The sequence below is a fragment of the Bidens hawaiensis genome, unplaced genomic scaffold (genome assembly GCF_021521415.1).
Source record: "Bidens hawaiensis isolate Kalapana, Puna unplaced genomic scaffold, B.hawaiensis_p1.1 tig00014352_1, whole genome shotgun sequence".
Classification (NCBI taxonomy): domain Eukaryota; kingdom Viridiplantae; phylum Streptophyta; class Magnoliopsida; order Asterales; family Asteraceae; genus Bidens; species Bidens hawaiensis.
Genome location: NW_027492240.1, coordinates 469098 through 492635, shown reverse-complemented (window position 1 = coordinate 492635; position 23538 = coordinate 469098). Strand labels below are relative to the sequence as shown.

The 23538-nt window shown below is 38.9% G+C and overlaps 1 pseudogene across 1 annotated transcript; it reads left to right on the top strand.

Annotated features, from left to right (window-relative positions):
* The first annotated feature begins 2801 nt into the window (after positions 1-2801).
* LOC143546474 (metalloendoproteinase 5-MMP-like) lies at positions 2802-17414 on the top strand (annotated as a pseudogene). Its single transcript, XR_013137592.1, has 5 exons — positions 2802-2917; positions 12697-12757; positions 13968-14085; positions 15390-15881; positions 16790-17414. The product of XR_013137592.1 is annotated as a metalloendoproteinase 5-MMP-like (transcript).
* Positions 17415-23538: the final 6124 nt, after the last annotated feature.

Genomic DNA, 23538 nt, shown 5'->3' with positions numbered 1-23538 from the left:
TTGGATTTTTTACCAGGTGAGCCAACTTGCCTGATTTCACATCTTTTTCGATCGCATCCTTCAAATGATGGCATGCATCAGTGTTGTACCCTGTGGATTTGTGAAACTCACAATATTTGCCACTGTTCGGTGGTCCCTTATGGAGTAATGGCCTGGGGTTTTTAAACTGGACATTCTCTGTGCTTAACACTTGCGAAGGCGTTTTGGTGATGGGAGTCCATATTCTTGGTAGAGGTCTGTCAGGCTCTCTGCCGCCTTCCTTCTTGTCACCTTCTCCGCGATTAAGAATGTCTTTTTGGGGTTGGGGTGAACTTTGTTGCGCTTGCTTTTCTGTAGGAGAATAATTGGTTTGTTGCAACCTGGACCATACGGAGTTTTGTTTGCGCCTCTTTTCATTGTTGCGTGGTGCTTCTGTTTGATGCCCTTTATCTCTTGCTCTGTCTTGGGCAATTTGTTTTTCATTTCGCGCGAAGACTCGCGATGCTTCCATAAGCTTAGCCCAACTGGTTGGCATGCCTTCTCTGCTCACGAGAGCTCTGCGGAGTTGATCACTGCGCGCACCTTGTATAAAGGCCACGCGCAAGAGTTGTTCAGTGATGCCTCCAATTGCAAGAGATTCCTGATTGAAACGAGTTATGTAGTCTTCAATGGTTTCATCATTCCTGCGTACGCAGTGCATGATGTCATCTGGGTCGCGCGTGTGTCTGCGCTGCTGTACAAAGTGAGCCTGGAACTTTTCCAATAGCTCTTCGAACCCATCGATTTGTCCTGTCGGCAAGCTTTCGAACCAGACACACGCTGCGCCCGTGAGGCAGCGAGCAAACATGTGACACCATGTTGGCATCGTCCAGCTTTCTAAGTTTCCAGTGTTATAAAAACCTTGTAAGAAATCATCTGGATCTGTTGTAACATCGTACTTGCCTAAACCACTTGGCATCTTGGTTTTGTGTTGAATGGGAGCCTTCGCAATGCACTCAGCGAACTTTGAATGTTTTACCAAGATGGCTGGCCTATATGGTGTGGTTACGTCCACTTGCTCTTTCGCTTGTGGGTTGTATGGTGTGTATAAATCCATATCAGCTTTGGCTCCAGGTGCTATGTGCATGTGTGCGCGAAGCTGTGAACCTCCTGCATGAGTATCTCGCGTCTTCTTCATGCTGTGCACCTCTTCCTCATCACTAATATCAGCTTGTTCGGTGTGAACAGAATGACCGTCTTCCAGCGCGCGCGTCTTTTTTGTTGTTCCTTGAATGGTTTGTTTATCAAATGCGAGCCTTTGTGTTAAATCGGCTAACTTTTTGTGTTTTACCAACTCATTGTATTTGTCCATTAAACACCGTTGTTCGTTTATGAGTCATTCTTTAGGGTCATTGGTTTCAACTTCCGGGCCCATTGGTACTTTTTGTTTTGCACCAGTCAGATTTTGGAACGTGAGATCGTCTGGGGGAGTTTCAGTTTGACTATGAGGTGTTGTGTTGAAGGGATGGTTACTGGTGGTGCGCGCAGTGTCACGCGGCGCCCTCAGAACCTGATGTCCCTCATTAACATCCTCAAGCTCATTATCCTCCAGAACTTGATCATTGTTTCGAACACCGGAAACCATGGTGAAGAGAAAATTGATGAAATAGTAGTTTTGTTGCCGTTGTAACAGGTGATGGCGCCAATGAAGAAGCGTGGATCGACTTGCTTGTATACGATCAACGTCCCTCGGGTACGACTGTGCTATATCACCGATGGTTTTCCGAGATACGAGTTCTTCCACCTACAAAACGAACAGCACCGTGAGCTTACCCCTCAGAAAGGGACAGAGGGGTCCTCTTTGGGGTAACCCTCCGGTGTGAGAATCAGATATTGTAGGATGGGATAATCAGGATGTGAAAATGAGTAAAGGATTTAGAGTATATTTTCCTGCTCCCTCCAACTGTGGAGGTGGTGTGGTATTTTATAGTATTAGGGTTTCCAATGACTGGGCTCAGACCCAATTAGGGCCTTTTTGGCCTCCTCCTATTGCATCGCGCCACGTGTACTTAGGACACCTGGTGCTTTTTTATTGATTATTCTCTGACCAAGGTATTTCACCTGACCGATGTGCTATCACGTGGTGGCACATGGGCTTTGCTGAGTTGTCCACCCTTCATTGGCAGCTGTCAACATCAGCACATTCTTTATTCCTTAAAAGATACCTTCTGGAAGGTTGCCTGATGAGTACAATCATGGTTGTCCTTATCCTGATTTGGATTAGACTATTGTCTCATTTGTTGTGTGTCGCTTACGCGCGGCCTTTATGCGCCTATCCCGGGGATGCGCAAGGTCTTCTCTTTATTCTCACAGATGTTTCATACGCTTGCGCATATGTGATATGCGCCACGCGCAGATGTTTCATGCGCTTGCGCATAGGTTTTGGCTTTGTGTCTTCATGACATCCTGATTTCAAGCCTCTTGTGTATATCTTGTGGATTGACCCCATGGATTTAACCGCAGTTCCAACCGCGGCAACCGGCGGAGTGGTTACGGATTGTGACGACGAGTTCAAAGGCTGACGTGGCCACATGCGGACGTGGCCATCAGATGATGCGGATATGAGGTGGTTTCGGGTGAGTGAGAGTGAATATATTGGTGAAGTATGTGCTTTAAAGGTGGTGATGTAATGGTGGCTAACGGTGGTTGTGTATTTGACGTTAAAGATTTAACGGAGGGTAATCTAGGTTGTGAAGATATAGATTTTGTGTCAGATGAGTTTATTAAATGGGAATATTCTGACAAAGATTCTTGTTTGGAATCTTGGTTTTGATTTGGGAATAATGTGCATGGGCATGAGAGGAAGCCCGTGGCAGGATGGGAATATTCCGGTGACCGGAAGTAAACGGTGGTGGTCAACGACGGTGGTCAACGGTGGTGGTCAACGGTGGATTGGAAGGTTGTGGGAATGAAGGAATGTGAAGGTGGTGGGAGTGTGGAACAATAATAATATAAAAGGTTGGTGGTGGCGTATGTTAGCATATGGAGGCGTGTGTTAGTGGAAATGGGTTGGTGGGGCCCATGTGGTCCCAGTGGAAAGTGGTGAGGAATGGTACAGTGAGTTGTACTTTTGTGGTGTTCTTGCAATGAACTATAGTTCTACAAAAAGTTGATGAGTCCATATTAGGGATTAGTGTTTTCAATACTGGTATCGATTGGTATGGTATTAAATTTGGTATTGTTATATCAAGTTTTCAGTATTGATACGGTATTGGTATTTCTTGAATTTTGCATAATATAGCGGTATCAAACCAAACATATTGCTACCAGTATATATCATATTTTCAAATTTTCGGGATTTGCCATCACGAGCTCATCCCTAGTCCAAATTAGTCCGGGTTATAAATTGAACAGGTTTATCAACAATGGGTTAAAACAAGTTTGGGTTATAAACAGGTTTAGAAGAATAAATATTCAAAGTTATATATCAATTCATTTCGATATTGGTTATAAACGGGGTTGAGGGGGGGGTCGGTTTTTATCCAAGTCGGATTGGGTCTTAAACTAGTTTGAGTCACTGAAGTGCGAACTGGTATAAGAAATGTTGGTCTGCATAGGGGCTGGAAACCAGAAACCGGTTCTAGTTTGGCATAGGAGCGATTCTGGAACTAATTTACTAGTTTAAAAATACCTTGATTTCCCATTTATTTATTTATTAGATCGGCGGCTTTCAATTTTTTTAGGGCACCACATTCTTCTAATTGGAGAGCTCCGTTTCACTCTAGCTAGACTATATTATTTTAATCAGGCTTGCACTCGCTTTAAAGTTTGGCTTGAGCGTTCCCCAGAAAACCATATTACGGTTGTCATCGTAAATGATTTACCATTATTTATTTATTCATTCGTTTATCTATCTATTTATTTATATCAAGTTACATAAAGAAGGATTTCGAAATGAATGGAATAAAATTTTGTCAAGTATTGTGATATTTGTGATCGAATTTCATTTTTATAAAAGAGAGAATGCCAATAGCACTTACTTTTTGATCCATACTATATAATATATCACATATCTCCCAATCACCATTTACTATATAATAAATATAGTAAGACAAAAGAGAAAAAATTAATAAAAAATTAATTTATGGATATGAATAGGGAATAGAATGTGAAAGAATTTTAAAATATGATAGATAAATTTATGGAATGATATTTTTTAGCTAAATTATAGGGAAAATATATGGAATGGGATGTGAATACTCTAAGATAGTTAGATTTAACAAATTAGTTATTTAGATAATCATACCACCTTTCGTAACACTAGGTATAGTGGTTTAAACAAAAAAAATAAAAACATGAATAACACGTTATTTTCATAAAAAACATTGTATGTTTGGCAAAACTAGCTGGTAGCTGTAGCTGGAAGTTATTGGCTGGTAGTTGGAAGCTGATGGCTGGAAGCTGTAGCTGGTAGCTGTTAGCTGTAGCTCTTTAGATATATTTAGATGTTTGGCAGAATAGCTGGAGCTTTTAATAAAACGTATAAAATTACTAAAATGGGCATAACTAAAATCAATAATAGTAAATGTATTTATTTTGGAAGGTTATTTAAGTAAATTATCATACTAAAAGCTTGTAGCTCTTTCTAAACGCTACTAGTAGAAGCTTTAAGCTTTAAGCTTTTTCTCCTGACCTAAAAGCTTCAAGCTTCTTGAAACAAACAGAGCTTTTAATTGAGTATGAGTTTTTTCTTAAAAGCTTGAAGCTTGTAGCTCCTAAAAGCTTCATGCCAAACATACCTGTAATATAATTTAATTAAAATCATAATTATTATTTAATAATTTTTATATGAAAATATGAGTTGATGACATTTGTTGGTTGGAAAAAAAAATGGTCTCACAACCTGAAGAAACACTAAGTGACCCGGAGCAGATTACGGATAATCTGGGGGTTAAGTAATGTTTCCCACGAGGATGAGGTCCAGCAGAGAAGGTTATTCTTCAGGTGACCTGCAAAACAGATACCGTAAGCTCGTCACTGAGAAGGGGGGGTTCCTCCTTGTGACCACCCTCCGGCGTGAGAATCAGACTAGATTGCTCTGAATATAAGTGTATATTAAGAGATTGCTAGATAAGAATGAGATATCAGATGATGTCCTTACCATTCCAAGGTGTTGGAGTATTTATAGCCGAAGGTAGGTTTCCTAGAAGGTACAGCCGGCTGAATAGTATTCCTGTTCTACCAACAGTGGACTACGCACAGGCCATGCTGGTTGGTGGATAGACTACGGCCGACAGTAACAAGGTCGGCTGTACACTGTTCCTTTACTGCCAGCTATGCACTGTTCCACCAACTGTAGGCTGCGCACGTCCCATAGTAAGGGTTGGTGAGTAGGCAGCGGCTAATAATGACAAACAGTACTAGAGGGTGCTCCTCCTCGTACTGTTGTCGGTGAGCTGTCACCCTGTGATTGGTTCATGGGCTGTTCTGGTCAGATCGTCTGTTCTGCCCATACCTTAGTAGGTATAGTACAAAAGATCTTCCAGAAGCATACGGACTGGCTCATTTAGGCGGGAGTATTCCCGCCTTGCTCATTCCTTCATGTGACTACTGAAGTAGCTAGTGCCTTGTGCGTGTAGCCTTGCTGTTAGTGCGGGTAGCCTTCCCTGATGGCTTGCATCCGCAACTGCGGGAACAGGCGGGGTACTTCACCATTGGGAGGCTTTCCCTGCGGGTACAGCTGGCGTACTGCGCGTAAGGTTTTCTCTGAGCATGGTGGGTCCTGCGGGAGCAGTTGGTCGTTGCGCAGACGTCCCTGTTCAAGGTGAGTCTTGCGTGTCCAACTGGGCTCTGCTGGGACCTACCTCTTCAAGTCCCCCCAGTCCAATGTTCTTCTCATGAATTATTAATAAGTGAGGTGAACTTTTGGACTTAGCAAGGGGTTTTGAAAAGGGTTTTTAGTTTTTAGGTTTTCCGTGGGGATTCTTCCCGCGGTTTTCCTGATGTCACGCAGAAATTCCCGACTTTTCTGCTTGATCTTTGGGTATGAAGCGGGTAGGTTTGTAACCTCCTCGCAAGTCAGGAGCGTTGAGTCCCACTTGTGTGGATTCTCCATGGGGTTTTGGTAGTTTTCAACATATTGATCAATTATGCTAAAACCACCAATTCCATCTTGGAGTTTCAAACAATATAGTTCTCGACGTTCCCGTCATGCGGGGATGTTATTCCCGTTTCCGCAAGCATGGCCCAGAAGATCCTTCTTGGTTTGGATTCCCTGCAGAGTGCTAAGTATGTGAAGGGTTTTGCCTTGACACTGTACCCGCACTCGTCTTACGGTTACTTTACTTCCAAGGTATTCCTGGCGTCAATTCCCTGCGGGTGCTAAGTATGTGAAGGGTTTTGCCTTGACACTGTACCCGCACCCGTCTTATGGTTACTTGGTTGCCAAGGTAAGGGGTATTTTCCCGCTTACTTTTGAATCTTTTTGAATTTTTTTGAAATTCGAAGAGTTGGTGAAAGGATAAGAACAGTCCAAACCTCTGAAACGTCGTGCGACGGTTTCTTCTGACTGTGTCAGGACGTGCAGGAAGTTATGGTGACGTGACAGTACATGGTCATTCCAGACGCCTTTTCAGGCGCGTGGGCGCGATTTTTCGGGCGCGTGGCCGCGAAATTAATGGTACGCGTCCTTTCAACAGCTGTTGCCAGCTTGCTTTTTGCCACGTGTCATAGTTTCATTGCACCTTCGATTTCTCTCTCTTCCGCATTAATTTCATCGCATTAATTGCGATTAGTATATAAAGGGGGAGAGGGTTCTTTGTAATCCACACTTTCACTTTTCTCTTCATCTTCAAAGCGATTTCCGGCGAATACTCAACTTTTCAGTCGAGCATTCTCTCGAAATCGTTTTCTTCTTTCATCTGCAAGATGTCTTCTCACGATCTCGAAGCTACAGCCCAGGAGGCTGGGGTGTTCACCGATGACAAGAGTACTGCTGGCGAGTGCCAGTGTGCTCTGCCTGTCGATCTGTACCAGTACATCGTCAGGAAGTTCATGCTCGAGTCTCTCGAGCCTGAGTTTCCTGAACCCCATCAGACGGTGTATGATGCCCCCAGAGGCAAGATCGGGGTATATGCTGCATTCTTTGTTTATGGGAACCTTAGGTTCCCATTGACAAAGTTTGTGTACCGTGTCCTGGAGAGGCACGGTGTGCACCTGACCGAGGTGCACCCGATGGCAATCGCGAAGATTCGCCACTTCGAGTGGGTGTGCCGGATTCTGGGCATTGAGCCCTTTGTCGACCGCCTGATGACCTTCTACTCTTGGAGGTGCATCCAGGGGTGGTATACGCTGATAACCCGAATCAAGGGTTTGAAGATTTGCGCAACCGAGCGCAGTCTTCGTTCGTGGAAGAGGGAGTTCTTCTACCTCTCTGCTCGCGCCATCCCCCTTGCCATGAAATTTAAGAATGGGCAAGCTCTCCCAAGCCTTCACGCCTCCAACTACCAGGAGGCGGAATGGTTCTCGAAGATATCCCGGGTCCAATCTCCGGTTTACCGGTTTGCGGAGTCCGGGATGGTGATGCTCGGGATGAGCCGGGTGTGGAAGGATGCGGATGCGCGAAAGATCCCGATCGTCCTCGAATACGGTTCGAACTCTGTTCCTTACGGTATGCTCTGTTTCTTTTTGTTGATTTAGAATCTCTTCTAACTTTTTTCCTGTTTATTTCAGAGGGGAACGACTTGCAGTCGCTCATGTATCCGCGGGAGGCTGACAGTCCCGCTCGGATGGGTACTCGTGCTCTAGACGAGAACGAGTTGCCCATCCTAGAACAAACGGCGGATCGGTTTGTGGAGGTCTACCCGCTAGGCCACGAGATCCTGAGCGCCAGGCGGCCAGGTAAGGCGCTATTCAACCCTCGACCCCTCAATGTTGAAACCTCTGCTGGAATTCCTCTAATCGTATGTTCTGATGAGGAATCCGCAGATGGTCCTCCGTTGGTGCGGAAGAAGAAGGCTGCCGACGGGAAGGGGAAGGAGAAGGTGGCCTCCACTGCCGATCCAGTGCCTCGGTCTGACTCAGAGGCCGAGAGCGAGGAGGTGGCGGGGAACCCCGGTGGTGATAAGACCACTGCTCCGGAGGCTGCGACGATTGTCACCTCCGGAGAGCCCAGGATGACAACGGTGACCGGCGTGAAGAGGCCGGCTCCATCGGGTTCATCCCCGCCTGTCCGCACTTTTAGGCTCAAGAAAACCCGTAAGTACAAACTTTATTTTTAACTTCATAGATTTCCATCATTAATACTTCTTCTTTGTGCAGGCGTGGATGTTGACGCATTCCAGGGTGGAGCGGGGAGGAGTACCCCCCCCCCCCCCCGCCAATGACGGTAGGCCTGGTCAGCCTACCTGAGGCGACGACCCAGGCGGCTGCGCCTGCTTCCGCTGGTTCAGTTGCTCATTCCATTGAGCCAACTGTTCCAGCTGTGATGACGTCACCGCCGGCTGTCAGTGCCATTTTTACAGCATCTTTCACTGAGCCGGCGGTTACTTTTGCTGCGGACTCTGCAACGGCGACCGCGGCGGCCGCGGCGGCCTTCACCATGCCTCCTCCGTCATCGGCAACGACGGCCGATCCTTCAGGTATGCATGGGGCTTCTCGCCAACCTCTGCCTCCTTCCCATCTACCTGACCTTTTGGACGGATTTCCCTTAGGTTCAGGTGATGGGTTTGGCGGCTATCGGCCTGTTATTGACCCTACAGGTACGTAGGGTTTTTTTGGCCTAATTTTTATTTATTTTTTATATCATCTTTTCCTAACTACTTTTTGTTTTTTGCAGTGTCGGATTCCAATGAAGTGTATGTTCCACGATGGAACATCCGCCGAGGAACAACCCTTCGCACACCTGTGGAGTGCGTGGAGTGGGCTCGTCACGCAGCTCCCAGTGGTGCGTTGGGGGAAGCCATGGCTAGCTACCAGGAGGGTAGGCTAACCAATGAGCTTCGGGTTCTCCTGGCCCGGATGCAGCCGCGCGTCGAGCTGCTTTGTTGTGAAAACGACAAGTTAAAAGCAGCTCGTATTCAAGAAGTAGCTCAGGCGCGGGCTGTCCGGGAGGAGAATAGGAGGCTCTCCGCCGCGGCCGCGGAGAAGGAGAAGGCGTTCAAGGCCCTTGAAGTTGAGGTTCAGGCCCGTCTCGAGGCCCGTTCCAAGGCTGCCCAAGCTGTTAACGAACAGCTTCGGCTGGCTAAGGAAACTGCTAGGAACGCAACTGAAAGGGCCACCAAGGCTGAAGCTGTTGCTGAGCCTCTACGCCTCGAGAATGAGGAACTTAAAGCTAAATTAGAGGCGCTCCAACAGGCTCATGATGCCTTGGCGATGGAGGACGCGAAGAAGCTCCAAGAGATCCTGGACCAGAGGGGCGTGCTTGACCACACTGAGCGGAAGCTAAAGGGCGTCGAAGAGGCTGCTGCAAAGGAAGTGTTGCTTGCCAACCTGAATAAAAGTGAAGCCGAACGCGCCTGTACCCAAGCTCAAGCCGCCCTCCAAGAAGCTCTGGTTGCCAAGGAATGGCTTCTTCGAGAAGCGTTGTCTCAGGTAAGCTTTTCATGTTTTTACGCTTTTCTTTGTAAATAGAAAAGGTTTTGATACTTGTATTTTTTTTTCTTTTTGTAGGTTGTGCATCGGGTCTTCACGGAGACATCTTATGACGATGCTATGAGCACAGCCCTCAACGCTTCTCATGAGGATGGGGAAAAGGCCGGCTTCCTGCTTGGTCTAGGGTTTGTTGAGAAAGGCATCCCGCCTTCCAACTTCCCTTTGTATAATGTGGATACTGAAGCTGTTTATGACCAAGCAGTGAATCAGTATGCCGCCTTCCCGCATCCGGTGGTGGAGAAGGTAAACGAAGTCGCTACTGCTGATGATGGGCTAGCTATTCTTAAAGCTTTCCTTGAACCGCCACGCTCTACTGATGGTGCGGGTCCAAGTGGAAGTGGTCCTGAAGCATGATCCTGAAGATCCCTCTCCACCATTAGCGTAGATTTTTGTTTTTGTATAGCTTCTTTTGTATGCGGGTATGCACCCAGCAATCTTTGTAATATTTGAACTTTGTGGAATAAAGATTGTGTTAATCCCTTGCCTTGTTTATTTTACGCATCTTTTGATTTAACTTAGCAATTTCTTTAGTACTTAGATAAGTTAACTTTTTAACGTGGCCAATTATAAGTTTGTTTCGCTTCCTCTTTCATGATTGTGCGGGTATGACCGTCACTTACACTTAGTAGGATGGCTTAACTTTACTTATCTGTCCTGCGTGGAAGTTTTCCTCATCTTTTCCTTGGAAATTTTCTAAGTGTTCAGAATAAGTTAACCTTTGGACGTGGTAGATAATAGGTTGAAGTTTTGCCTCCTTGTTCGTGATTGTGCTGGTAAGACCGTCACTTGCACTTACAAGGATAGCTAAACTTTACTTACATCTGACCTGCGTGGAGGTTTTCCTTAAAACTTGAAATTTTTACCGTTGTGTTTATGCGGGTTTTGCCGCCTTCCACACGTAACGACTTACTTCTTCCCCTATTTATGCGGTGAATACCGGCACATCAGTGTGGGAAGTTCATAAGTATAAAGGTAAGGCTATCAACACATTGTGAAAGGAGAATCATTTCCATTAGAAGTGGCTCTAGGCCTTTTCTTTACAAGTTTGGAATTGATCTACATATAACATTTGCGTAATTGAGCTCCATTCCATGTTCTTGGGATGGGAGTGCCATCGAGCCTTTCGAGCCGGTATGCGCCCTTTCCCGGAACTTCTTTGATAATGTATGGCCCTTCCCAGACCAGGGCCAGCTTTCCTGGGCGTTCTTGGTTCGAAGCCTCGTTGTTACGCAGTATGTAGTCTCCTACATTGAAGTTGCAGAGTTTTACCCGCGTGTTGTAGTACTTTTGCATTTGTCGCTTGTAGTTCTCTTCACGCACTGCGGCTAAGTCTCTGAGTTCCTCGGTTAGCATAAGGTCTAACCGTCTTTCCGCATCATTGTCTTCTGGCTGAATCAAGACCCTTGGTGAGGGTAAACCAATTTCGACCGGGACCATGGCTTCAGTGCCATAAGTGAGACTGAACGGGGTTTCTCCCGTACTGGCCTTCTTCAGCGTTCTGTTTGCCCAAAGGACGTGCGGAAGCTCGTCCACCCAGCCGGATCTGTGTTCCAAGAGTCTTTTCTTTATGCCTTCGACGATGCTCTTATTTGCTCTTTCCACCTCACCATTACCTTGCGGGTGTGCCACTGAGGTAAAGGTGTGGGTGATTTGAAGTTCTTTCAGCCACTGTTGTAGCTTCTTGTCAGCAAAGTTGGTGCCGTTATCGCTCACCAAATTCTGTGGAAGTCTAAAACGACAAATAATGAATTCCCAAATAAATTTTTTGATATGTTTCGCGGTTGTTTGGGCTAAGGGTTTTGCTTCTATCCACTTGGTGAAGTAGTCGATGGCTACCACTAGGAACTGAACATTTCCTGCTGCTGTAGGGAATGGGCCTGTCACATCGATGGCCCACTTCTGAAATGGCCATGAAGAGGTGACTGGGACAAGTTCATTCTTCGGGCGGTGCGTGTTGGGTGCGTAGAGCTGGCAAGACCTGCATTTTCTGATGTATGCCAGCGCATCCGTATGCATCCCCGGCCAAAAGTATCCCGCGTTGTTTAGCTTAGCTACAACAGCGCGTGGACCTGCGTGTACTCCACAGATGCCTTCGTGTACTTCCCTTAGGAGGTAGTCAGCATCTTGGTTGTCCACGCATCTTAAGAGTGGGCCAAGAAAGTTACGTCTGTAAAGGATGTCATCGATGAGTTGATAATTCAGTGCTTTACAGCGTAGTTTTCTTGCCTGTGTTTTTGACTCTGGTAGTGTACCTGCCGCAAGGTATTTTATTATTGGTGTCATCCACGTTTCTGTGCCGGTTTGGATGACACAAATTTCCTTGTGCGGGACCGAAGGTGCCTCAAGGAGTTCAATGCGGATGTCCTTTCCCAAGTGGGTGAAGGCTAATGATGCAAGCTTGCTTAACGCATCCGCAGATTTGTTTTCACTACGCTTGACGTGTATGACTTTGCAATCATTAAAATCGCGCATAAGGGTTTTTGCTTGTGCGAGGTACAGGGCCATTGTGTCGTTCACGGCCGTGTACGTCCCGTTTATTTGGTTGGCTACTAACATGGAATCCACGTGGGCTTCTAAGTGTTTCACTCCCATCTTACGCGCAATTCTCAGCCCAGCCAAGAATCGATTAAGTATGAGTTGATGAGTTGATGACATTTGTTGGTTGGAAAAAAAAATGGTCTCACAACCTTGCGCCTATTAACACAATAATCCCCAAAGGGGCTCTTTCCTGTTGTCGCCCATGCATACGTCCTACGTAATGCTTTGGCTGGAGTTCTGGACGAGCACGACATGATACGACATTTGTACAATAGCATTATAATTTTATAGAATCATATCAGTAATGTATTTTACTCTGACGTGATAAAATAAATTACTTATGATTTTGTTGTCGGCCGCAATAGCATTTAGACATGTCAAATTCCAACTAATAAAATATTAGTACAAAAAGGAGACTTAATTATTACATAAATGTTGACGTGCCAATTTAATTAGGAGTTCTAACCTAACACCTAATTACACTATTAGTTTAATAATATACCATCATTAACATTACCTTTTAACCATCTTTTACCAAAATTATTTCAGATTGTATGAGAATCAACTTGAAAGAACTAGAAGTGTGAATAATGAAGCTAACCCTATTAAGGTATATATATTACACTTTAAATAATTTGATACTACTAATTAATATAATTTTATAAAAATTGTTATCACCATCAAACGTTTTTTTTTAATTTATAAATAAAAATTATACGGGGTCAAGCCTTTACATTTTCCCTTTTGATTTTGGAATTCTTGAAAATTACTTAACCTAATCGTTTAATAATTAGATGTTTGAAAAGTCTTTATATTTGACTATCTTGTTCATTTATCTAAACTATCACATGTAAGTTAACATGTTAAGGTTTTATTTCAAACTTTGATCATTTATGTTTTGTTGGTTTTATAACATGTTAAATAATGATATGATATCTTGTTGGTTATTTAAAAACCGACAGTCAAATTACCATCTTACCTACTAGTGAATATCATTTACACTTCAAATTCTAAAGTTAAAAATAGATAATTATTTGCTATTGAATTTAACCCTTCTAAATCTTTATTAGAGTTTTGCATTGTAGTTAAAATATTAGGAAGATAAAATGATAGAAAACGAAAATCATAAATTCATATGTTCAGGTATAAGAAAAACAAATATGATATATATATATATACACACACATGTTAAAAACAGTTAAAAACCGAATCCTATTGTTGTGCGTGATTTCATTATGATGCATCTTATGCGTGTTTTAATAAGATTATTTGCTTGCGTAAACAAGAACTTTCAAGCAGTTTTTGTCCCTCTGGCTTTGTAGCTGGGCAAGCAATGAAAAGGGCTGAAACGAAGAAGGTGGAGAAACATGTTAAAGCCTGCGAAGAGAACCAACATGTTTTTGTCCCTCTGGCTTTTGATACATTTGGCTCCTTGGCACCGGAAGCTATCTGTTTCCTAACCAGGGTCCAACAGGTTGTGCATAGCAATGTGTCGACTCCAAAGGGGCAGAGGTATGTCTTTAGCAGGTTAGGGTTTGCAATTCAGAAAGGGGTGACGGCGCAGCTTGTTGCCCGCCTACCTGCTATATTGATGTAATATCTATGTTTCTATATATTGTAGTTGGATAAAAAAAAATAAAAAAAAATTATGTACTAAATAGGTCTAGAGACTAAAATAACGTATTACAATAAAGGTTCTTATTTTATCTAAGGTTATAGAAACCAAATGAAATAAATTTCCTTTCACCCCTTAACTAGCCTTTTTTATTTTCAATATATTTACAAAGTTATAACCGTTTTTTATTAGCAAACAAAGTTAGATCAACATATTGAAGCAACTCCAATATGTTCCGCCTTCGCTATTACCGAACTCCACCGACAACGCTTGGGACGCCTTCCACAAACTCTCCGGTTGCCATTCGGGTCAGAAAGTTCCAGGTAAGGGTGTTTAACGAATCGAATTTTTATTTTTTTGATGTTGTATTCGAATTCGTATTAAATTAGTAGTAGCCCAAATATGTTTATAAATCATAGGAAGCATATGTTTTTATATAGGTGGCATAATTATTAACGTTGGTTGGGTAATTACTATTTTATTGATAAGTTGTGTATCGGTGCTGCTAAACGTACTCTTTCATCTCATTTTTACTAATACGCATATTCCATCCCTTGAGTTTCGCATTTATAGAATTCAAACCTTTTTGATATTTTTTTGTCATTTTGTTATCTTTTATTATAATTGTCTTCAAACATATTTTTTTTCTATTTTAAAACAACTATTTGTTTTTTTAAATAACAAAAAACATTTTTTTAATTAAAATAAACAGTGTTATAATTTAAAAACACAGGCCGTGTCTCAGTCCCAGTGTGGCTGATCATCCTCTCGGACCAGCTACTGATCATCGCCTTGGTAAGCTATTACCTCACCAACTAGCTGAAGGCTTTCTCCAAGGAATGTATTCTTGATTTTTTAATGAATCATAAATATTATCATCCTCCATTCCATAATGGAAAAGTCTGTGTATAAAAAACAGTATATTGATAAAAAAAAATTCAAAATCAAAAGGGCGGTTGGGTTGAAAACAGTAAAGGATTTCTAATCATCTTGTTATCCTATAATGAAAACAAAGGAAAAAAGATAGAATAGAGAATCTGTTGAGAAGTTTATCTATATCCGAGATATCTATTCGGCTTATACTATAATACATTGTTTTGACTGTATCGCACTATGTATCATTTATAACACCCATTTTTTTCTACAACTGTTTTCATTGTTTAGAGAATGCCTTCTATAACAGTTTTTTTGGGATAGTTTGCAATTTTTTAAAACAAATTTCTTAATGTTGGTTAATAAAAATAAATAGTGTATTTACGTAATAAATTGCATAAATTTTGTACTATAAAATTTAAAACGTATTAGAGGGGATTAATTACTTTTAGCCTACTTGTAAATGTCATGTAACTAATTAATTTTTTTATTACATGTGTTGTAGAATTATTTTACTTCAAGTGTAATACATGACAACTTTATAGTTTTGTACTATAAAGAGACTTTGTATTAGATTGAATCAAATAAATTCATATTCGATTCGAATTTGAAAACTAAACAAATCCGAACCGAACAACTTTAAATATTTTGAAACCGAATTGGAACTTTCAATTACGAATTCGATTCCAACTAAAATTAAAAGTTTTCTCTTCAAATCTTATTCGAATACTGAACACCCCTACTTTACTTTCAGGTATCTCGAAACTCAAAAACTACTTCCATTACTTCGGATACATCGGTAACACCACCGCTAACTTCACCGACAACTTTGACGACACACTCGAATCCGCGATTAAAAGCTATCAACTAAATTTCAACCTGAACACCACCAGAACACTCGACGAGTCCACCGTTACCCAAATCTTGAAACCGAGATGCGGTGTACCGGATATCATTAACGGATCCACTGCTATGAACTCCGGCAAGTTTAACACTGTTGCTCATTACACGTTTTTTCCCGGCCGGCCACGATGGCCGCCACGGCGGAGTAATCTAACCTACGCGTTTGAACCGGCGAATCAGCTTTCCGATGAGGCGAAACGGGTTTTCGCTAACGCGTTTGTCCGGTGGTCGGAGTGGACGCCGTTGACGTTTACGGAGACTAGTAACTACTTCGGTGCGGATTTAAAGATCGGGTTTTACTCCGGTGATCACGGCGATGGCGAGGAGTTTGACGGAGTGTTGGGTAAGTTATTAAAGACGAGCTCGAGTCTAAAAATAAGTTTGTTTAGTAAATGAAATGGAATTAAAGCTTCACTTACTGAACTCGAACTGGCTTGTGAACATAAATGAGCTTATTATTTATACAATTTTATATAGTTATATATAAAGTTAGACAATGTATAGCGAACAAGCCGAGCTCAAGCTTGAAAACCTAGTCACGAGATGGGATCGAGCTTTAAAATAAAGCTCGAGCTCAAGTCTAAAAATAAGCTTTTTTTTAGTATTAAAATTTTTATAAGCTTGTTTAGTAAACGAAACAGAACCCAAGCTTCACTTATCGAGCTTTAACCAGGTTGTTAACATAAACGAGCTTATTATTTATATAATTTTATATTATTATAATACATAAAATTATATAATGTATAGCGAACGAGCCGAGCTCAAGGTTGAAAACTTAGTCACGAGCTGAGCTCGAGCTTTAAAAAATGTAAATCAAGAGTTACTCGAGATCGGCTCGAGAAAAAGCTCGATTGAGCCCGAGCTTTAAAAATTGTAAATCAAGAGCTACTCAAGATCAACTCAAGAAAAAGCTCGATCGAGCTCAAGCCGAGCTCGGGTCTAAAAGTAATTCATTTAGTAAACGAAACTGAACCCAAGCTTCAGATATCCAGCTCCAACAGGGTTTGTGAACATAAACGAGCTTATTATTACATAAATTTATATAATTATAACATACAATAATATATATATTATATAGCGAATAAGCCGAGCTCAAAATTTAAAAATAAAGCTCGAGCTCTGTGAAAGTTAAACGAGCCGAGAGGTCGAGCTCGGCTCGTTTGAACATTGAGCCACTACCTAGTAACAATAGTTAGTGCAAAAAAGTGGTTAATTATCTCTTGATAACAATGAGACAATCTTAATTATTAGGTACGTTAGCGCACGCGTTTGCGCCACCACGAGGTTTGTTGCATTTGGATATCGACGAGACGTGGATTATTAATGACGCGTTCGGATCTGGATCGTCGACGGCGATGGATTTGGAGTCGGTAGCGGTGCATGAGATTGGGCATTTGTTAGGGTTAGGGCACTCATCGGTGGAAAAAAAGCGATTATGTTTCCAACGATAGCTTCCGGTGTACGGAAAGTGGAGTTGGTTAGAGATGACGTGGAAGGTATTCAGGAGTTGTACGGTACAAATCCGGATAATAATAGTACGATGGGGCCGTCGTTTGGTGAGAGGGAAATGAGTGGGGCCCACCATGACACGACGCTTCGGTTCTTATTTTTGGCCGTTGGATTTACATTATTTGTTTTGTGAGCCGGCCCCGAGCTTAGCTAGGCTCGAGCTCAGCCTGTTTCAAGCTTTCCTCGTGGGCTCGACTCATTTGTTATTAGTTAATTAAATCATATCCGTTTTTAATTATAATGATATATTTTGAGAAGACTTTGAATGAGTCTAAGCTAAGCTCGAGCTCATGTTGTACCTTAAATGAGCCAAAGCTCGGCTCGAGCTTGACTGTTTTGATAATACAAACGTTTGGTCATAATTGGTTCAGTTCGCTCTTACGGATCAAACAATGATACTATTGAATAACCGGTGATAAAAGTTTCTATGTTAGATTTAGTAAATGATAGCTATACATTACTAAATACCAAATAATTGATTATACATTTATGCATTGTTCTTCACTGAAGCTATATATGAGGTTTAAAAAGACACTAGACTTACAACAGTTTGAATAGGCTTGAGTTTGAACTCGAGCTCAACTCGTTTCGTGGGTTGTTTTTACAAGCTTAAGGTCGGCTCATTAATATATTAATTATTTAATTTCTATACATTTTTAATTATTTCTATATACACTGAGAAAAATCTTAACGAGCCAAAGCTTGACTTAGGCTCATGAGTCGTGTGCAATACCTTATAGGAGCCAAAGCTCGGTTGCGCAAGTGTGAAACTAATACACATATTTCAAAATAGTTAACACTTAAAAATACATCTATCTATTCTAATAAAAAAACTACTCATTTTTGCCACTTGTCAATCCCTTAGCCATCTTTACTTTTTTCAACAAATTTCAATATATGGTCCTTATCTTTTTAAGTAATTGCAATATATGAATTCAATTTTATTAAATGCAAATCTGAACACATTCATTCATTAACATTAATTGTGAAATAAAAATATGAGGAAAATTCAAAATTGATGTTGAAATCATGTTAGAATAAAATTTTAAAGTCACATGTAATTGCAAATTAAAGAAAATACAGGTTCTTCATTGTCGAAGTATTCGGATTTGTATGAAAATTACAAATTGTTTTTAAACTGAGATTCGAGCAACAGTGCATAATTTTTTATATAAGATTTTCAAACTTGGATTTAAAATTTTCTCATATGCATTTGAACCCAGTAAAATGTGTATTTTTCTTAATTTTCTCCGAACATTTTGTATAAATATCGCAAACATGAAGAATACTTATTATATATATCTTTAGCATTATAATTATAATCATATGTATAACGATTTACTATATGAACCATTTGTCATTTATTTATATGACTTTTTAAGTAGTAGATGGTTTTAACAATAAGAAGATCAATATTTAGTTTTCAATATTTTCTTTCATAACTCAAACCGAAATGCTTCTAAAATATATATTTTATGGCTTGATTAATACTTTTTTAATATATTTAAAATAATATGCCTTATAAGACAAATTACTTAACTAAAAACATTCAAAACGTTAAACCAAAAAAGTTGATTCAATCTCATTCCACTATTTTCGTTTTTCAAAAATCATTTATGATATTGACATCTAGAATATCGTTTTTATCAGTTATTTACATAATTTCTATATTATATTAACTTATTAATTTTATTTTTAAACAAATACAATGAACTGGGTTATGTTAGTTTCCCATGTTGGTTAGTACAAATTTAAAATGTTTATTATGTTTTATATTCAAAATAATAAAGTTATACACATTTAAAAAAAAAGAAATTACATTTATAATATTTATTATTAAAATTTATAAAAATTCATTAAGTAACACATATTCATTATAATGTAACTTAATACAAATATATATTATTTTTATTTTTATTTTTTATTATTTGTAACTTAATCATGTTTCTCATTATATTTCAAAGACATTCCACATTCACATTAATTATGTAAAAAAAATATATAGTTAATCTGGTTAAAAGTCAAGTCATTTACCATGCTTTCATAAAATTCAAAATTTTTGCTTTTTTTCTATAAGTTGTTAATATATATATATATATTCGATTAGTTAAATAATCCAACAACTTCCCATAATATTAAAGAATAAAACAGGATTAGTATATAAAATTTAAACATTCCTAACCAATATTTTCAAGTATTATAAATAAGAATCACTACCTTCACTTTATGCAACTTTAAATCTTCTATTATTCTGTTAACTCAAAATAATCACTGTTACTTGAACATGCTTTAAGGTTAGTATGTCTTTGTCTTTTTTCGGCAATTACATTCATATGAAATGAAACAAATCATTTTGTTATATTTTAATTTTTGATTTTATCAGTTCGTTGATTATACAATTGTTAATTGTAAGATATAATATCAATTAAAAATTTGTCATACACAGAATATTAATGACAACAATTTTATCATGATTAATCAATCAATTTAAATTCTAAAGATTCTAAGGATGATTATCTCATCAAAGTTTAGGTAATCTGGTTTTTGGTATAACCATGATTTTTGGATAAACATGAGCAGATGATCTCAAATGATATCATAATAATTGATTAAAAGATATGATATTTTACGTGTATGAATATTTATTTTTTAGTTTCATGGATACATTATCATTTATCTATGGTCGGTATGTACTTGAAGAACCTTACTTGACACACGAAAGAGTTATAATCAGGGCTATATGCTACCTTATCAAGAATTACAAGCAGACATGTATTAAAGATTTTCATTTTTGATAAACAATGTATACCAACCAATACAATCATGAATGTAGTGTAAAGAAAGATTTTACTTATTTGTAACATATTTGTGTAATCTTTGTTATGTAATTTCTTTAATTTAAATGTAAATTGTAATTACATTAACAATATATGATCATGTTGTTGACTATATTTCACTTAATGGTTAAAGTTTAAATTTTTTATCAATTATCCGTGTAATACACGGGCCTCAAACTAGTTTATTATACTTTAAAGGTTTAACGATGTACAAACTCAACATCCATTTATTATACGTTTTTAAGGTTTAACAATGTGTAACGGGTTCGAGTAACCTTGTTAGTTTCACAATCCATTAATGTCTTCATACCCGAATACTGGTTTTAATGTTTAAGACTTTAAAATATCAAATTTCTAGTAAGAAAACAAGTCATTTTTATGCCTACTCACCTACGTATTTAAACGAGTCAAGCTCTGAGTATATTGTTCTACAAATATTCGAAAACAAGTATCATATTGGTAAAAGAAATAAAAATTAATTATTATGCTATTGTGGAGTTGGTTGTAATTACAATCTCTAATGTTTTAAGTTATCACAAACATTTGGTTCTTGTAATTGTATCTTTTTTCTAGAAAGCAGTATGTATTAAACAATATTATCATTTCACAACTAAAAAGGAGAGTGACAGTAAATTAGCCTTGATGTAACACCTATATGAATTAAGTAAATAATTAACTAAAACATATGTTCACCAAAGAAGTATATATCAATAAGTTATTCTAAGTAATAAAATATCAATGAGTTGGTGGTAAAGTGGTAAAGAAAAGGCTCGGTGTATATGATCCAAGATTGATTCCTGCCTTCAGCATTTAGTTTTGGCAGCACCATGAGATGATTAGAGACTAGCCGAGTAGGTGACGTTCACTAGTTGGATCATTGAAATGAACAGGTTTTTTATCTCACCGCATTGTCGTGCATTCAGACGAGTGTTTACGGTCGTTGGCCTTATAGGTGAGGTTTTCACCGTATCAAAAGACGAGTGTATCCTGATGCGGTAAATTTAGTTAGTAATCCATTTAAAGGATTCGTTGGTCGTTAAAAATAAAAAAATAAAAAAAGTTTCTTTTATACTAGTTTTGAGCTTAACTCTCTTAATAAAAAGATCTAAAACCATCTATTTGGCATTGTGTCAGTCCTACTTCAAACATGTCATGTCACGTCACGTCAGTATTCAAACTGGATTTCGACTTATACTTCGAAAACTTCATCTATAATATATATGACACTTGACTAGCTTCAAACCGGTGTGTAAGACGAGTTGAATAAGTGAACGATAAATAGTTGTGGCAAAATTGAAGAGAGTTGTCTAGTTAGGTATAAATCACCTTCGTAAAAAAGCAGCAATTATAATTATAATGATTAATTATAGAACAATTCACAAATATGAAATATCAAAGATTTATTTCATCATAAGTTATAGTCAAATCTCACTCAACAATCTATGATTATCAACAATCTCCATGGGCTTAGATACATACAATTCTAATCAACTTGATGTTACCATTTTTCTCTATTTTTTGTGCCTTTTTCTTCATGGATTTTAATTAGCTACAAGATTCTCTTTTGTTTTGAATTGATGCAAAGGGGAAAAAATTTAGATTCAAAGTAAACATAACTTTAGTAGTCCTATATTCCTTCATCAACCATGATGTTCATCTCTAAACAAGTCATACATGTCCTTTCACACCTATTAAGTATTAAGTCTCCCGAGTCCACAAAGTTGATATTAAAATCTTAAATGTTATTACAACTAAGAATATATAAATATTCGAAAGATAAATAGTGAGATATATATTATCCTTTTCTTTCATTTGAAATCATATTTTACCGTCACCTTATTTTTTTAGATAAACTGCACAAATGGCTCATGTGAGTTGATCATATTGCAAATTTGATCTCTTAAATGTTTAAAAAATGCAACTTAGTCCAACCATTTGTGAGAGGGTTTCATGCTAAGTCCTCACCGATGATCAAAGTTAGCGCTTTTAACGGAAAAATGATGTTATGTGTCATTCTGAGTGTAATTGTGTCTTTTCAAATGTGGAACTAGCATAGGCGTATGTTGCTTAAGGAGTGATCAAATTTTCGGCGAAGGAGATGATGTTCTTCGAAGGTCAGTGCAACATTAGAGGTTCAAAGCATAATCAAAAACAGCGAAGGAAAAATTGAGAGAATGTTTTTATCAAGGTTTCAAATTTGAAAAAACACAGTTATTCTTAACTAATGACACGTCAAACATGGCATCGCTTATCCATTACAAACTAAGTGGGATTAATGGTGGAGACTAACCGTATAGCCCACTCACAACTGCTAGGACTAAGTTTGTAATTTTTAAAATCTAGAAACCAAACTTACAATATAATTGAACCGCATGAACCATTTGTGCAATTAACTCTAAATTCCTCACAACTTTTGACCCAAAAAAATTGGTCCAAAATCCATTGATACACATGTTTGGTTCTCATGCTTGGTACGAATGTGTGATTCGATTTTGAATCAAAGTATAACCAAAACTGAACAGTAATTCTCAGTTTTATAAAACGAACCATCGGTTTTTAATTTTAATATATTAATTTGATTATACTTTATCAATTATTTTGATTTTGGTGCAACTATTCAACCAATCGGTTTTCTCATCCATTTTTTTTGAACGACCAACTAAGTAACGCCGGCCACTAGTACGGACGGACGAAGCCCTTAGCGGTCCATCTATTGAGGGATTCACCAGATAAAACCCGACCCCCACGTCCGCCAAATGGCACGACAGCGAGGAGCCGGTAAAACCGGGTGAGATCAGGACCCGAACCATGGCAAACCACGATTATCCCTCATATCTCCCATATAAATTTATATCTCCCAAATAAATTGATGGTAGTGAGGTTTTATCATCCATACTTATTAAAATCAATCTTCTATGTGCCACTATATATCACTTTATTTATGTCTATTTTCACACGACTAATATTTAATATAAGACATATTTAATATTTAAAAAGGTAATTTTATGTGTAAGTCCATTGATGGCCACAAAGATAGAAAAAAAGATCATATGCAAGTTGGAGGAATGTTACACAAGTTGACAAGGATAATGTTAGAATGTCTTTAACAACTATTGACCATGTGAACTTTTATGTTCCCATACCTTTAGAACCTCTTTATATAGAATATAATATAGCTTTTTAACTTTTACCTTATATACGTTACCTTCAATATTAATAAAATTTGTGTGTCATACTATAACAAAATCATAAACGAAATAATAACGTTGTATAGCATGTTATACTTGAGGTAGAAACTCTTGGAACAAAGATTTTACAACAATGTAAATGGTTCTATTTATAACTCCAAGCCATTTAGAAACCCTAAGAACTCTAATACCATTTATTTTATTTATATTTAACATAGTTAATATTATTTGAAAGTGGTTATATCATTCATAAATTTATATAGTGAGAACCGAAAGGAGCAATTAAAGACTATTATAGTTACGTGGTAATTAATAAAGGTAGCCTTGAATGCACGTTGGTTACAGACATGGCGCCGGAGATAGGAGAATTGTCGGAGATTTGATCGGAGAAATAATGAGGGTAAAAAATTTTACGGCGTCTCACCAATAAGCTGAAAGGTTGCCTATATCTATTATAATGTAATAT